The sequence below is a fragment of the Chrysemys picta genome, unplaced genomic scaffold, assembly GCF_011386835.1.
Source record: "Chrysemys picta bellii isolate R12L10 unplaced genomic scaffold, ASM1138683v2 scaf760, whole genome shotgun sequence".
NCBI classification, from domain to species: Eukaryota; Metazoa; Chordata; order Testudines; family Emydidae; genus Chrysemys; species Chrysemys picta.
Window position 1 is genome coordinate 1 of NW_027053467.1, and position 17501 is coordinate 17501.

At 45.1% G+C, this 17501-nt stretch overlaps 1 long non-coding RNA gene across 4 annotated transcripts in view; it reads left to right on the top strand.

Moving 5' to 3' along the window:
- Positions 1-7: 7 nt before the first annotated feature.
- The window catches only part of LOC135979302 (uncharacterized), a 30464-nt gene continuing 12970 nt past the window's right edge, over positions 8-17501 (top strand). For 2 of the 4 annotated variants that reach the window (XR_010596633.1, XR_010596634.1), the window contains exons 1-3: positions 8-6470; positions 6742-6891; positions 7271-7356. This is a non-coding gene — a long non-coding RNA (uncharacterized LOC135979302). Of the gene's footprint in view, positions 6471-6741; positions 6892-7270; positions 7357-7977; positions 8046-14134; positions 14304-17501 lie in introns of all 4 variants that reach the window. The other 2 variants (XR_010596631.1, XR_010596635.1) reach the window with 2 other exon arrangements.

Sequence of the window (17501 nt, forward strand, 5' to 3'; positions counted from 1 at the left end):
CTGATGAGTCTGTGTTGGAATATCTGAATGGAACTCTCACCTCAGGTCGTTTCAGAGAGATTTTTGCAAAAGCAGCAGGAAGATTTCCCAGATTGCCACCTTGCCGTTCCCCTTCAGAGACACTCGAGGCTTGAAAACCCCTTGGGGCCACCTGAAATCTCTCCCTTCGTTCTGACATTAGAGGAAAATTATGCACATCTTTTTTCTTGCAAAGTTTTTCCAGTTCATATTTGTTATGCTGTTATACTGTGCTTAAGCTGCCTGTTACAGTTCAGACATGAGATTTTGATCAGAGAAGAGTTGAACCACAGAAATATATAGCAAACACATTATGTCAACAATGTTTAAGGTTTAACCCTTTCTTAATTTTCTTGTAACTTTTTTGCATCGATATCCTTCATTTTGCAATTTAAACTTTGAGTAAATCAACAGAGTATTATCACATAAATTGTAATATGGACAGTTGGAATTTCATTATGGAGTGAAAAGAACAGGAGTACTTGTGGCACCTTAGAGACTAAGAATGCTCTAATAAATTTGTTAGTCTCTAAGGTGCCACAAGTACTCCTGTTCTTTTTGCGGATACAGACTAACACGGCTGCTACTCTGAAACCTGCCATTGTGGAGTGAGTGTATTGCATAATACAAGGTCAAGCATTTTGGAGCCTTAGAAATCACCGTGGGAAAAATCAGTAGAGAGGAGGGAATCCACTGCACGATACAATTTCCTCCAACTGTTTTAAGCTCTGTAGTCACTGCATCCTCAGCTGGAATGAAATGAGAGTTGGTTGAAACACAAAGGGAAAAATAAATGTTTCCCTTTATTAACGGCAATACATGAAATGAAAATATCTTTCTACACCTCATCATCTTACAAGTCTTATGCTCAGTTCACATATTTTATAAATGTCTCTAGGAAACTTCTCAAGCTCCGCTATATGATGAGGACAGAGTGAATGTATCGCATAACACGTCAAGCGTTCTGGAGTGTTAGAAGTCACCGTGGGAAGAATCAGCAGAGAGGAGGGATTCCACTGCATCCTTCTGTTTTAACCTCAGTAATTGCAGCAGCCGGAGCTGAAATGAAATAGGGAATGGTTGAAATACAAAGGGAAAAAATATAATTTTCATTGATCTCAATAAATTAAATGAAAATATCTCTTCCCCACATAAGCTCGCAAGTCATTTAGTATGTTCATATTTTTTTTTAAAGTCTCTAGGAAGCTTCTCAAACCTTGAAATACTAGAAATAGTTCTCATGAGGACAGATGAATGAATAGCAACCCTGATCATAATAGAAACACACTACATATGTAGAAGTCAGAGTACTTTAGGGGTGGAGGGGAAGTACACCTCTACCCCGATATAAGGCGACCCGTTATAACAGGAATTCGGATATAACACGGTAAAGCAGCGCTCTGGGGGGCGGGGCTGCGCGCTCCGGCGGATCGGCGCATCAGCGTGTCTGGCTTCGACACGCTGCTCTGAGCGGTGTGTTAAAGGTGCTGGGCCGGGGCCGAGGGGTTGGATAAGGGGCAGAGGGTCAGGGGACAGGGAGTGGGGGGTTTGGATGGTTCAGAGGCTCTGGGGGGCGGGGCAGTCGGGGGATGGGGAATGGGGGCGTTGGATAGGCCGTGGGAGTCCTAGGGGTGATTAGGGACAGGGGGGTCTCTGGAGGAAAGGTTTAGGCCCCTCAAAAATATTGGCAAATCTCAACTTTAACCATTTCCTCCAATTTAGACGGCACATTTAAAATGTAGACAGCACAAACCGTCGGTCTCTTCCTTCTGTGAAACTATAGGAGAGAGTGTGCTCTGAGAAAATGAAACCTTAACTAATTGTTATTTCCCGATCTTAATATTCCTACCGGAGCTGACAAATAGATGTAGTTGAAAGGTGTGAATATCATGTCCTGTTGATCACTCCAAGTAGCTGACAGTAGTGAAAAATTGAGAATAAATCATAAAACAGGATGAGCAATTAGGATAATAAAACATGCTAGAGAGGTACCCACATGGATGACTATGATTTCCAATGTGGTCAGAAGGAGGTTATGCAGAGAAGTCACATTAGGTATTTTTTTTACCAAGTGTGTCCCTGGGATGAAAGAATTCAAATATTTTTTTAAAAATTGAAATTCAGTGTTCACCACTTTTGCTGGTTCCTTCTCTTTTAACATTTGCCTTCCCCTTTGCTTGGGCAGGGGATTCTTCTGGTTTGTTTAATTCTCTTCCCTTCCTGTGGTCACGTTTCATTTTCTGGATCTCAAGCCCTAGCGCAGACTGTTGTGCTGGAGTTTCCATCATTGCAGAGAAATGTGTTTTAATTCAACAAGAAAAGAAAAATCACACGAAGAAACCATGAAAACATTTTTGTGCACATTAATTTGGTTAGAGTCTCCCAAGTTTTCCTGCACTTTTATAAGAAATTTGAGATTTTTGCTTCAAATTTTTGAAAGACACACTGCAAAGCAGAGAAAGCAGACTTAGCAGAGCCCCCAGACTGTCCTGGGCTATGCTCCCCATTCTCCCATGATTTTCCAGCGGTGTTGGGCATCTGTATTCCACACCAGGGTGAAATCCCAGGGGAAGATGTTGCGGGGTACTGAAAGCAAATGAACAAAACTGCAAACCCAGTATACGATGAGACCATGTTTTGGTGGCTCTTATTACTTAAAGCTTCACACCCCCAGCACCCATTGTTCCAGCCTGGGGCAGCCCTGGCAGGGTGGCTGTAATGGAACCACGCTGATCGGGACCAGAAGGCAGGTCTCACAAAGCCCTAGAAGTGATGCGGACACTCAGGCGCTTTGTGTGGAAAGATTTTGTGTTCCGTGCAGAAGTCATCGGGTCATCTATTTCTATGATGAAAGCCTGCTAGTGGGATGATAAAGGTGAGCTTAAGTGGGGATGTATTGGTGGTGTTTTCCTCCCCTTTTATCTACCTGTGGCTGGCTTTCCCACAGGAAGACCTAAAGTCATAGATGATGGATAACCTCAAATGGCTCTTAAGTAGATGAAAAGATTCTTCCACATAGCACAGCTTAAAAACAGTGTGATGGAATGATTGTCAGGAGGTTCTCCTCTGCACTATAGGCGTAATGAAGACGTTAGACTTTGAGGAAGAGTTTGTATGGCTCCCAGGTGCAATAGGACCAGGTCAAGGCCCCTCTCCAGCCACTCCCCATAATTGAGGTTCCATTTCAGCATGTAGGTGTAGATAGTCTGGGTCGTTTCCCTAAGAAGACACCCAGAGGAAAGCTGTACAAACCGACTTGCTTGGCTGCAAGGCCAGAGGCGGTATCGACGGTGGCCGCAAGTTTCATAAAGATGTGTTCAGCTATTGAGGGTCTAATCCTCCCAGAAGAAATGTAACATTTTCATGGTGTGATGTTCTGTACCTCCACCACTCAGGCAGTGCAGCTCCCCCGTCCCACTCTTAGAGCCATAACTGAGTCCCACGTGTATATATTTGTTATAACATTGCATTGGCCAGGGAGCATCACTTTATATTGCACATGCTACATTGTACGTGTACATTATACATACGATCATATTTCCTTTTGTAAAGATGTAACCACCTTATGTAAAATTGAGCAAAATGCTTAAAACAGTTCAAGCGCATTATGAGAGGAAAATATACACACTGAAAATGTGTTGCGGTTACTCAAGTATTTCCCAGGCCTATCTCCTTCAGTCCTGCATCTCAGGATAGAAGATACTGTAGACCGGCTATAAGCTGTACAAAGGGAGACTGTCTCTACAATGTAAAAAGGTGAAGTGGTCTAAGACATACTTGCTTTTCTTGGGCAAGACCTCATGAAATCAGATTACCCATCCTTCCGTTTTGCTCAGTTTTGCTGTGGAAAAGAATGAAAGCCGGCACCTCCTAGAGTAGGAAACCTCCCAAACATTTTTTTGCCAAACATTTTAGAAACTAGTCAACCACTATATTAAGTCACACATGCTGCCCTATCCTCTGTTTATATACCAGACCAGAATACAAGCAGAATAGCGGTACTGTGCTGAGAGCAGGGTGTGTGCTGGGAAGTCTCTATGCCCTTGAACTCTTGTCGTGCCTTTCTTTGCAACAGAATGGAGGGCTGCGGGTGTAGCCACTAGACGGCTCTGTGCTGTAGTAGGTGACAACCAATGGATGAGGTGTATAGGAACCCCATTTGTCTCTACCACTAGAGCACCACTGCAGCTATTCCTTGGCAACCCAGCAGGCTGAGGGGCAAAACAGTCCACCCAAAGCCAGATTGTTGAGCTTTGATGAGAGGTGGCCCCATTTGGTCCCATGTGTTCTGTGTTTCTCGCCTCATTTTCTTGCTAAGCGAGAGACGGATTTTTCCTGTGGTGGTTTCTTTTCACAATTTTTAGTGTCTTTTTTCTTCGCGTTCATCCCTGTATATTTATACAAGGCACCCAGTTTACTGTTCCACCATTTCTGTTTTGGGGAGGATGTTTTCTCCATTCTACTAGACACTGTTCTCTTTATTGTCCTGACACCAATATAAAAACTGTTTCACCAAGCTAGAGGTTTTATAAAATGCCAAACGCTGTTGGGCTGTCCAGTCTAGAAATACCTTTTAGAAAATAACAGATCTTCCCACTAGGTCTAAATAATTATCTTCTATATTTCCCTTACTCCTACTGTTCATCTAACAATTATGGCACCGTAACAAATGTCATGGCCTATTTCCCACATCATTTCTCCTCCTTTTCCTCTCTCTCTCGGTCTCTGTCAAGCTTGCCTGTACTTTTCCTTTTATGGATAGCTTCATCTCCCTGTTAGACCAAAACTGTGTTAGATAACCAGTAAGGGCCATCAACTAAACCCCTTTAATCCTAATTTCTCTTGAGGGGCTTTCCAACCTCGGGGAACTTTTTGGCTAAAAGAAAAGCTCATCTATATTCGTCTGAACTTCTGACAACGTGGCAACCCTTCCGCACAACTCCTTTCACAAAAGACCAATTTCATATTTAGTGGGGTGATTGTTTTCGGTTACTTGACTGTGGGTTCACGCTGGTGATGGTCAAATGCGCAGATAATTGCAGCATCAATGCAACTGACATTTGGAAAATAATCAAATGTTAAACTAGCTTTTATGTTGACATTTTCTGACTTTCAAAAACATAGACTAAATATGCAAGTCAGAATGCATCAGTTCTCCCCAGGTATAAATCTGTGTGGTATAAATCTGCTCCTTGAACATCTGTCTGATACTTCTTTGTATAATGTATGAGGAAATGCAAGTGCACTGATATGACACACAGGATCACAACTAGGGTGACCAGACGGCAAATGTGAAAAATCGGGACAGGGAGTGGGGGGGTAATAGGAACCTATATAAGAAAAAGACCCCAAATTCGGGACTGTCCCTATAAAATCGGGACAGCTGGTCACCCTAATCACAACACAGACTGACGTACAAGCAGAAGGACATAAATAGACAAGACCGAGGTGCTATAGTTGTTACCTAAACACAAAATCTTACACAAGGTGAAGAACCGCCAAGCTATGGGAAAGGTGATTCCACGTCTCAGGAAGGATGTTTTTCATGCTCATACTCACAGAGTAAAACATACTCTTCGGTCTAGATTTGTTTTCATTTCAGGTCAAGGAAAAACATCAAAGAAAGGGCTTAACCCTAAGAGACACTAACCACTTCCTGCAAGGTCCTGATCACCCTGAACTCCCACTGAACTAGTGGGTGCTGAGCACTTCTCAGAATTGGGCCCAAAGACTGAACAAAGAGAAATTTTCCATGACCGAGAAAACAGAGTGACTGTAACATGCTGCATCTTAAGGACAAGATGGCAGCTGCATTAGGCAGGGAGAAAAATCTACTTTTAAAAGTGTAATCTTTAGAAAACAGCCTTTAATTGATATTGCTACGTGTAGAAAGACTAGTTAGACATAATAGGCAAGATTCTGTCACCCCTACTCACACTGAGTAATACCTCACTCTACTAACTACTGATTTCAATGGGGCTTGCTTGTGGGGTATTGTACTAGTCAACATAAGGGGGAGAGAATCTGGCCCAACATGAGACCAATGGGCAGATCCTCAGCTCATGGAATGCAGCATGGCACCATTGGCTGGCCCAATAGCATGAAAAGAAAACAGATAACCCAGAGTAGAAGTCAGTTACAGTGATTGGTGTAAGAGGATCAGAGCCAAAGCCTGACAATAATTTTTTTATATATATATGGAAAGAGAGAGATCAACTCTCAGAGCTCATCCAGAGCTCTGAGATAATAATAGAGAGCCTCTGACTAAGCCAGCCCTGATTACAGAATGGGCCCCACCTGAGAGAAATTAGGTGATCCCAGGTTTAACTACTGAGTGGGCCCAGCTGAGGAAGGGCTGGAGGAAAGAGAATGCAGAGAGTCAAAAGGTGCCTGCAGGGGCTTGAGTGAGCACCCAGGGGACAGATTGGGAGACCGAGAAGGGAAGGAAAGAGGTGAGGAAGGACATGGTGCAGGGAAAACTGCACTATGGGTAGAGGATTTGACTTGGTTGTGCAGTCCAGGGCCCTGGGCTGTAACCCAGAATTGAGATTGAGATTGGGACTGGATTCCCCTACCAGCCCTCAGCAAGTGGTGTACAAGGGTAGCTGAGCCCAGTAAGGGGGCTGCAGTCTGAATGTGACCTTGCTGAAGAAGAGCTGTGGAGAGGCTGGAAGCTTTTGATTTCTATGAAGAGAGTTTAGAACTTTAGTCTGTTCCTTCCAGGGTCAGCCATCCACACTAAAGACTGTGCCCTGGCTGGAGGGGTGAGTTATCTAAAAGAAACCACCACAGCCCCAGAGTGACTGTTGACAAGGGCTGCTACCCCACAAGGATACCGTGATGCCATGCCTGGCCATGAGGCAGTGCAGGGTGGTGAGTAAACCCTGTTACAATGCTTTTTCTTAAATTCCTTTAATTGCAGCGTGTCTGAAACAACTCCACTTTTGTAGTTTTCCTTGTCTGCTCTCTCTTTTCCTACCCCTCATGGCAAGCACTGTATCTCAGCCCTAGTCTACATCCAGCTGATGACCGCACCTTTGGTGAACAGTAAATGACTGACTGACTGACCTTGGCCACTTCTATATTGCGTGAGTACATGTGCTGCTAGACCCCTCTCTGCAGAAGGGATTCTTTCAACAGCAAGTTAACATGAAGTGATTTACTTTGTCCATATTGGATACACGGTTCAGGGGGTGGGGGAACAACTCCAGGTTGCACGTGCTTTTGAAATGTTTACTTCCCTATTCCGTAGGTCCTTTGGAAGAAATGTCATACAAAATGAACTCAAAGATTGCCTACTTGGAACTTCTTCTTTTTTGGATGGGATAAGTATTGCTGGTAAGTCATATAAATAATTGTGCTGCTAACCTTTGAATTTACTTAGCTCCTGGCCTAGCCCAAATTTGGTTGTAGGTTGTCTTTGTTTGTTTTAATTCTACATAAATTGTGCTGCCTTGGAACAATAAATAAACTCCACACTAGAAAAGGCCCATTCTGTGCATTAAGGGCTGGCTTCCTCTCTCCTTTACTTTCACTGAGCAGTACTTTCATTCCATGAGTCATCCCCTGAATCCAGTGAGAAACTTTACTACTAAGACAGCGGACGTATGTGCTGTAGCAGAATTGATCCCTTGTTGCCACATTTTCAAGAGCTCGGTTCCCATTTGGGCGCTTTAGTGAAGCGGCCAGACTTTCAAAAGTGCTCCATACCTGCCAGCTCCCACCATTCTACCTTTTGAAAATCTGATGCTAAATGTTTGTCAGTGCCCTAATTATGTTCTTCAAAGGCAGAAGGAATGTGGGGTCTTTTGTGGTAGAGTAGTTCTGAGCCATTGTAGCTCAGAATAATAGAACAGACTTGATGCTGCAATTCAGCGAATGCAAATGATTGTAGTCCCTTGCTGAACTACATTTCCCAGGATTATTTCAACCTAAGATCAGAACTCTTCCTCTTCCCAGGTATAAATGCCAATGGAAAGTCTTGATAAAGGGTCTTAAACAGCATAGTGTAGAGACCATCCAACCAGGTATGCATGTATGTCTAAATGCCTCAGTTTCCTTAGCCCCGATTTAACTACTCTTGCCAAAAACTGTGGCATTTAAATTTTCCTGTAATTATATGCTTTCTTAAATACTCCTTTTTCACCAGCTCACTAACTGTCTGAGGTCATAACCTGCATAGTTCAGAATTGCTTGTGTGTTTGTCACTCTCAAGATGCTGGACTGCAAAAAGTAGGGGGGTTGGGGTGAAGCAGAACATATTCATGCAGACATCAGTTCATTTGTATACATACATACATACATGTGCCTATTCCATACGTGCAAAGAGACCTGAGATCCCCTGACTCATTTGTTCACTGGCATAGCAAGCCCTGATTCCCCAAACAAGAAAATAAACCTACATAAAGGATCACATCCCCCTCCCCCTCCCTCCCCCCCAGTGTAATTCACAAAATAGAAGCACTAGGTAATAGTGCAGCTGGTGCCATGGCCAAGTGCTGCTGGGTATGTATCTACACTAGCCAACAGTAAAACAGCCATCGCTCTAGTACTTTATATAGGTGGCTAACACCATTCTATTTAAAACAAGAATTGTTCATTGCGGTATAGAAAGGAGCCCTCTGGGATCTATTTTCAAAATGTGTCCCATTCCAGAAATAGACGGTTGCCCCATTGTCCTCTATTGGGGCAGGCCTTCAAGGATGTTCCAACATTTTATTTTGTAAAATATATGGGCTCTTCCTGATCTCCAGCAGAGGGATGCTCCACAGGCGAGGGCTCTCGGCTCCAGAGGGAAGTGTAACTTGTGCAGTGAGTGGTGGGCTTGTTGTTGTTTTGTTTTCCGCCCCCCCCCCCCCCCCCAAGCTCTGTCAGTCATATTTCCTGTGTGGCTTGGTGTATTCTTGAAGGGTTGCACAGAGCCCCTGATCTAGCTCACATTATTGGGGCTTTATAGATTAGGCCTAGGACCGCAAAGCAAATCCAGCACTGGGGAGACACTCCAGAGCGTTGACCGTGGCCTAATAAGCTGTTGCCAAGGTGATGCTGTCAGGAGTTTGGCCAGCATGCTGGACCAATTGAAGCTTCATCTCGATTGGGCTGATGGAGGCAGTAGAGTGGAAGGTAAAGGCATGTATTGCTGCAGCCAGGGCTTCATCTGGGATGGGCAGGGGGGTTGTTTCCTGCTTCTGTTGTGCATAGCTGGAAGTCTCAAACAAACATCTGTTACTTTAGGGACTGTCTTCCCCTCAATTTAACATACACATGATACCTTGTTGTAGGGGGTTAGGACAACTCACCTTGATGGTGTCTTTTCTTGGCATGCCCATATTTTCTTTATAAAAGTGGCTACTCTTGTTACTGACCTTCTGGGAAGGACTAATGGACAGGCAGTAGATACTGAGGAGGTGGGGCCAATATTTCAAAGTCAATAGGTAACTTAGTTATCTGCTTTAGAAGTAGGTTTTAGTTTCCTGTTGACTGCTAGCTAACAGATCTTTTAGGGCCAAACCTTGGCATTTGCACAAAGCCTTAGGCAAATCCAGAAACTACATGTAACTGATCAATTTGCCATGCAAAGAAATCTGCCTACAAATGTTGAAGCCTTTAAGGAGGTCTGTTAAACATTTGGCCCGGAGAGTCATACAAGAAAGGTAGAAATGTAAAAGTTTGCTTCTCTAACGTCCACGTCCAGCATATGTATGTGTGTCCTTATGATGGCAGTTAAGGGACTGGGTGAATCTGCTTTAAATTGCAAAATCTGTTGGAAAGAGGGATGGTGTCCCTAGCCTCTGTTTGCCCAAAACTGGGCATGGGCGATGGGGTGGATCGCATGATGACTTGTTGTTTTCATTTCCTGTGAGGCACCTGGCATTGGCCACTGGTGGAAGACCGGGTACTGGGCTAGCTGGACCTTTGGTCTGACCCAGTATGGCCATTCTTATGTTGAATAAGTTTCATAAAGACGTGTTCAGCTGTTGAGGATCTAATCATCCCAGAAGAAATGTAACCTTTTCATGGACTCTCACTGTGCTGGCGCCTGACTCTGGCCGCAAGGGTTTCCCTACATAGTTGATCTCATTCAGCTGCTTGAGGACCTTAAAGGGCCTGTCCCGGGCAGCCTGTAGTTTGTTCGTTCTGATGGGAATGAGAGCTGTCACCTGGTCCCCGGTAGCATAGGAGCGGGAACGCGCTGGGCGGTTGTACCAGACCTTTTGCTTACGTTGGGCCCTGGCTAAATTCTCCCCGGCCAAGTCCATGAGCTCAGCAAGCTTTTCCCAGAAAGTCAGTACATACTCCACTTCTGATTTTCCATCAGGGGAGGCCTTCCCCTCTCCTTCGTCCCTCAACAAGTCCACAGGTCCCCTTACTCTCCTCCCATACAGCCACTCGAAAGGAGAGAACACGGTTGATTTCTGGGCCCCTTCCCAGTAGGGGAACAACAGCTGGGGTAAATACTGGTTCGGGTGGGACCCAAGTGAGAGTGCCAATTCAGGACAAATGGCTTAAAACAGGGCAGTTAGACCAAGGCTGGGTTTTTCTACCTCTGCGCAAACCAAACCAAACCGGCCAGACAAAGAAGACTTTGGTCCTACCCCACGGGCTTAACCACAAGTCACACAAGCGGTTCCCTTAGACACTCCAGTTTCCCAGTATCACCAACCGTGCCACTTGGTATGGGGGCAAATGGTTATGAAAACCAATACCTCAGCAAAAGAAAAAAGGTTCTCTTGATCCCAAAGGACCAAGCCCCAGGTCAATATACAAACCAGATCTTACCCACAAATCACACTGTTGCCAATCCTTTAGAATCTAAAGGTTTCTTCATAAAAGGAAAAAAGATATAGATGAGAGAGAATTGGTTAAATGGGATCCATGACATACAGTAATGGCAACAGAGGCTCCTGGGGCACCTTTAAGACTAACAGAAGGATTGGGAGCGTAAGCTTTCGTGGGTAAGAACCTCACTTCTTCAGATGCAAGTCATCTTGCATCTGAAGAAGTGAGGTTCTTACCCACGAGAGCTTATGCTCCCAATCCTTCTGTTAGTCTTAAAGGTGCCCCAGGAGCCTCGGTCTGACTCTGTAAAAAGCAACAACCACGGCTACCCCTCTGATACTGGAGTAAGGGCAAGGTTATTGGTTCAGGCTTTCAGCAGTGATAGACTAAACTGCAGGTTCAAATCAAGTCTCTGGAGTACATCCCCAGCTGGGATGGGTCATCAGTCCTTTGCTACAAATGGCAGCTCTACACAAAGTCCCTCCAGAGGTAAGAAGCAGGATTGAAGACAAGATGGAGATGAGGCATCAGCCTTTTATAGTCTTTTCCAGGTGTAAGAACACCTCTTTGTCCTTACTATGGAAAACTACAGCAAAATGGAGGCTGGAGTCACATGGGCAAGTCCCTGCCTACTTTGCTGAGTTACAAGGCGTATTTGCATTCTCTCAATGGGTCAGTTGTATAGCCGATGGTCCTTAATGGGCCGTCAAGCAGGCTAGGCAGAGCTGACACTGACTTGTCTGGGGTGTCACCTAGAAGCACAGCATGATTTTGAAATACAGACAGTATAGAGCCAATACTTTAAATACAACAATGATATATGCATCCAGCTAGCATAATCATAACCAAAACCTTGTCTTAGAGCCCTTATTTGACCTCCTTTCTACCGGCTTTGGTGCCACTACAGGACCGTGGTTGCAACAATGATCTGTATGGTCCCAGATTATATCAATAATGTCACACCCCCAATGCAAAACTGATGCAGGAAGGGATGACACCAACATCACTGACTACATCCCAAGAGCCCCCCATCCTTGGTTCCGTCTCACTACAGCTAGTATTGGGTTAGAAGCCGTATTCGTGTAAAACAGAAATGGTTTATCCAAGTCCCGTTCAATAACCTGATTTAATCTCTTTACAAACTCAAGGTAAAACTTGGTTAGAACAATAATGGATTGGATCTGCTCTTGCAGCATGGTTTCTGTATGTTTCATTTTCTTTTGCCAAATGCTAAAGAACATAGCTACTTTATCCATACAAGCTCTGGCCAATGTTTGGAACCCAGTTAACATCAAGTCTATGTAGAGATTAATGTTGTCTATAGTATAGGAATCCTGGCATTTAGCCGTGACAGCAATGTGGTAGTATGCCTCGGTTTCCCTTTTCATACAGCACATTAGGTTTGGAATGTCTTTTCCCCCGTTGAAAATTCCAATACTGTTCACAGGCATCAACTGTGAATTATCAGTTTAACAAGGCCCTTAACATAAAGTATGTTCTCATGTAATTCTTTTAACATGTTCAAGGTGGTGTGTTTTGTTTGTTTTTCTCGCCCCCGCCAGATTAGGCACATTGCACATTTTTACAGTTCTTGGTAATAGCAACACATCAGTTACAAAAATTACCGTTAGCAATAAGAACAAATTCATTGCAAGTGTCCATTTACAATCCTGTTTGTTATGCCACACCTTTGGCTCCATACCATTGGGGTTTGGGCATTTTAGGGTTAACGTGGGGCTTCCCTTTGCAAAAGTAAGTACTCTCTTTCCTCCATGTCCTGAAGGTTTAAATCCTGATTTCTCTTGCTTAACAGAATTCCCTGGCTGATTGGGTGCGCTGTCTGTGCTAACAGCTATTAGCAAGTCTGTCTTCTCCCAGTCAGTCAGGTAATTTGCATCAACGCAAACACTAGCTTTTAAATTCTTAGCTGCTACCAATTTTAAGACTGGACTTCTGTCCTAAAGAGAGACCACACAAATCCCAAGAGGCTGAGGGTGAGAGTTTGCTTGCTCTCCCCTGTGGCCGGCCTCAAGCATTCAGCCATAAAACTGTTCTGCTCTGAAACACCAGTAACCAAATCTGTCACACCCTGAAGCACAGACTGCTCATTTAAGGAATTAGCATGGAGACATTCCTGTCCCAACACTAGTGTCTTTCCAACAAGCTAGCCACACACAAGTTCAGGAAGTTTTTCCTTCTTGCCACAAGTTTCCACACCATCAGTAGGTAACATGATCAAATCACCTTTCTGCTCTCCTGGTGTCCTGGCTAGGATATCACCCTGATCAGACAGAATTGCTACATCCTTTTCCAACCACCGATTAGCAACAGGTAAAATACAAGCACCAGAATTGTCCGGTCTCTGGGATTTTGCTAAGACGCTAACTGGATGCAACCTAGTTACAGTGCCATTCTCCCTAGCAGACACAAACTTAGGACCATTCCCTTCCTGGGCTTTAGTTGAATCCAGAACCAACTCTGAGACCACTGCACTATCCTCAACCATCACAGGCTGAAAGGCACCTTCTGTCTGCTTCACAAAGAAGAGCCGGAGCCGCATTCTCCTTTTCCAAACACGCAGCTTGGGATCTCATTTCCCTTGTCCCGGCACGCAGGGCTGTTCACAGACAATTGCTTGGAGACCGAGGTAGATTCCTCCGTAGGCAAGTTAAAATACCCCTGACGGACACAGGCACATTTCCTTCACTGTCACAATTCTCCCCACAGGAAACAAGTAAGGTGTAGGGGCCCTCATTTTCCGCTATCCTTGCCTTCCCAAACTGCTGACTAGATAAAGCCATCAGCTCGCAAGGCTGTCTAGGCTCATCCAAACTTTCTTTACCAGACACGTTTCCACTCCCAACAGATAAACTGCTGCTCTATTCACTACCCTGAGCTACTGTCTGCAAATGAGTTACCCTTTTCAGGTTCACTTGTATAAGCTGTACTAGCCACCAATTCATTACCCCTTAAAAATCTACCCTTTCCTCCCTCAGCTGGGGCTTCCATCTGTCCATCCACTTTAAGCTGCTCCTGAGAAACATTTTCCTGACCAATGAGATCTTTCTGTGCTTGATCTAATTCCAGATTCACTTCTGAAACATTAGGCAGGCAGGCAGACATTCAGGAACTTCGTTCACAGCCAAACTACTACTTTCCAAAGACAAACCTTTGGAAAAACCTTCCAAAGACACAACTTTAGACACAACCTCTCCTGTGCCTGGTTTGTGCTAACTTGACTGAACATAGCTCTAATATCATTTCCAATCATAAGATCCTTAGGGATTGTGTTTTTTACTCCCACAACCATGGTGCCCTCAAATCCCTTCCATTTCAGGTGGATTTGAGCCAAAGACGCCCTGACAAAATACTCAGCTGAGGCTACAACAGTTACACTTTCATCTGGCCAATAATCTTCCTCCCTGACAAGACTTGCTTTAACCAAAGTAATATCGGCTGCGGTGTCCTTCCATGCCATACACCTTACTCCATTCACTTCTGCACTGGTAATAAACTCTGCATTATTTTCCCCATATTTAGCTTTAATATGAGTTTTAAGGTCAAATTCTTCAGAGACCACAGAAACAGCATTTGCACACAGGGCACCAACGGTGGGCTGTGTGTGGCTTGCCTGTGAGTTTATAACAGGATTAGCATTTACCGTGGCATTTGGGGTTGCTGGTTTTGGGCTGCCCTTCAGGGTCGGGCAATCTGGTCTCATGTGGCCAAGCACACCACAGTGATGGCATTTAACCTGTTTATTCTTGTGGTGAGAGTTCCTATCCTCTGGGCCCCCATGAGCTCCTTTAGACTAGTCAGCGCCAGGTTTACTTTTAAATCCTTTTCCTCCCCTCCCCCCACCCCCTTGAACTGGGCAGAATGGTGATTAGTTTTCCCTGGGGGTTTATACCCTCCTCGAGCCCTGTTTTGGGTATGGGCACCCGCAATCTCTGCAGCCTGTAGGACTGACTCAGGGTTCCTATCACACACAGCTGCTCTCACGTGGTCAGGCACAATGTCCAAGAACTGTTGTTCCAAAATTATTAAATCCAGCAGTTTTTCAAAACTCCCATGCGCCTTTGCTTCCCACAACCCACTTTTTAACAAAGCCCATGGGCTTATGAGCACATTCTACAGAAGTGCAATCATTAGACACTTTAAACTTTCTAAACTTAACTCTGTAAGATTCAGGAGTAACCTTGAACGGCCTTAACACAGAATCTTTAAACCGCTCATAATCCAAGGCTTCTTGTTCCCCCAGTCCATTAAATACCTCCCTGGCTTTTCCAGTCAGTCTGGCCAGCAGGACAGGCATTCGCTGATCATCAGGGATCTGGTACAGATTGCAGAGGCATTCAAAGGTAGACAAAAACTCCTCTCTATCCTCAGTATCATTGTCAATGGGACACGTCCTTTCCCAGTTTTGCTTGTGGCGGTGGGGAAGTGGAGCACCAGGTGGTGATGACTTTCTCCACTCTTCCATTACTTGGAGCTGAAGTTTGGCCGTCTCCTGTTCCATCTGTGGAGCTTTCTCCTCCGCAGCCAGCAGCTCCAGACGCCCCTTACGAGCTCTTTCTTCTCTCTTATCAGCTTCTCTTTCTAATTCAGCTGTTTTTTGGTTTTTTCCAGCAATCAAAGATCTGCTAGATTCCTTTCATGCTCAAGTTACAGTTTATTTGTTACCTTCTGTACTCTCATTTTTTCTGCATCTTCTGTAGCCGCCGGTAAGGGCTGCGCTCTTGCCCCCGGATCACTGGCCATTAACAGCTCTCTCAGTTCTTGATTTGTAGCTTTCTTTCTAAAGCTTATCCCCTTTTCTGAACACACATCTTCCAGGGCTTCTTTGCCAAGGCCCTCATATGCTCTTTGCTTACCCGTTGCAACTGCTCTTTAACCAACCAAACTCTCAATCCCAAAATTCAAATTTGGATCGCGTGGGGTTCTGACCCAGAGCTTAATTGACCTGGTTCTGTGGATCCTAGCACGACTACGCCACTGTAACGATGCTGGTTCTGGCAGGACCCAACTGAGAGTGCCAATGTAGGACAAATTGCTTAAAACAGGGCAGTTACAGCCCAAGGCTGGGGTTTTTCCGCCTCTAAGGCAAACCAAACCTGCCCCACAAAGAGGACTTTGGTCTCACCCCACTGGCTAACCACAAGTCACACAAGCAGTTCCCTTTAAACACTCCAGTTTCCCAGTATCACCAACAGTGCCACTCGTTATGAAAACCAATACCCCAGTAAAAGAAAAAAAGGTTCTCTGGATCCCAAAGGACCAAGCCCCAGACTCATGTCAATATACAAATGAGATCGTACCCACAAATCACGCTGTTGCCAGAATCTAAAATCTAAAGGTTTATTCATAAAAGGAAAAAGATATAGATGAGAGAGGGAATTGGTTAAATGGAATCAATGACATACAGTAATGGCAAAGTTCTTGGTTCAGGCTTGTAGCCGTGATAGACTAAGCTGCAGGTTCAAATCAAGTCTCTGGAGTACATCCCCAGCTGGGATGGGTCATCAGTCCTTTGCTACAAACGGCAGCTCTACACAAAGTCCCTCCAGAGGTAAGAAGCAGGATTGAAGACGAGATGGAGATGAGGCATCAGCCTTTTATAGTCTTTTCCAGGTGTAAGAACACCTCTTTGTCCTTACTATGGAAAATTACAGCAAAATGGAGTCTGGAGTCACATGGGCAAGTCCCTCCCTACATTGCTGAGTTGCAAGGCATATTTGCCTTCTCTCAATGGGTCAGTTGTATAGCCGGTGGTCCTTAAGGGGCCATCAAGCAGGCTAGGCAGAGCTGACACTAACCTGTCTGGGGTGTCACCCAGAAGCACAGCATAATTATGAAATACAGACAGTATAGAGCCAATACTTCTAACTTTAAATACAACAATGATCTATGCATCCAGATAGCATAAACATAACCAGCAAACCAGAACCTTGTCTTAGAGACCTTATTTGACCTCCTTTATACCAGCTTTGGTGTCACTACAGGACCTTGGTTGCAACAATGACCTATATGGTCCCAGATTATATCAATAACATCACAACTTGTCCCAGTCCTGTGAGTGCTGGTTCATGGAGGTTTTCAGCAGCATCTTTAGGGTCCCATTGAACCTCTTCACCAGCCCGTTGGACTGAAGGTGATACGCTGAGGCCCAGGTGCGTCGGACCCCACACTTCTCCCACAAGCATCGGAGCAGAGTTGACATGAAATTGGAGCCCTGGTCTGTAAGGAGCTCCTTGGGGAACCCCCCACTCTGCTGAAAACAGACAAGGCCACCTCCTCAAGATAGGGAGTAGCGAAATCTACCACCCCCAGAATGTATTTTTTTCCCCTGTCCGAATTGCCTTGCTGAGGGGTCCCACTATGTCCACGGCCACCTTCTGGAAAGGCTCCTCTATGATGAGCGGGGGCCTCAAAGCTGCTTTCTCCTTGTCCTGGGCCTTCCCCACCCTCTGGCAGGGATTGCAGGACCTGCAGTACTGCTGGATGGCATCAAAGATCCCAGGCCAGTGTAAGTTCTGTAGCAGCTTCTGCCTGGTGCGCTGGATTTCCTGGTATTCCGAGAGAGGGACAGCATGGGCCAGGTACAGTAGCCTGCGGTAGTACTTCTGGGGGACCACTGGCTGTCTCCTGATCTCCTCCCTTCCTCCCCCCCTCCCCCAGTTCCACTTCCCCTTGGGGAGCCCATT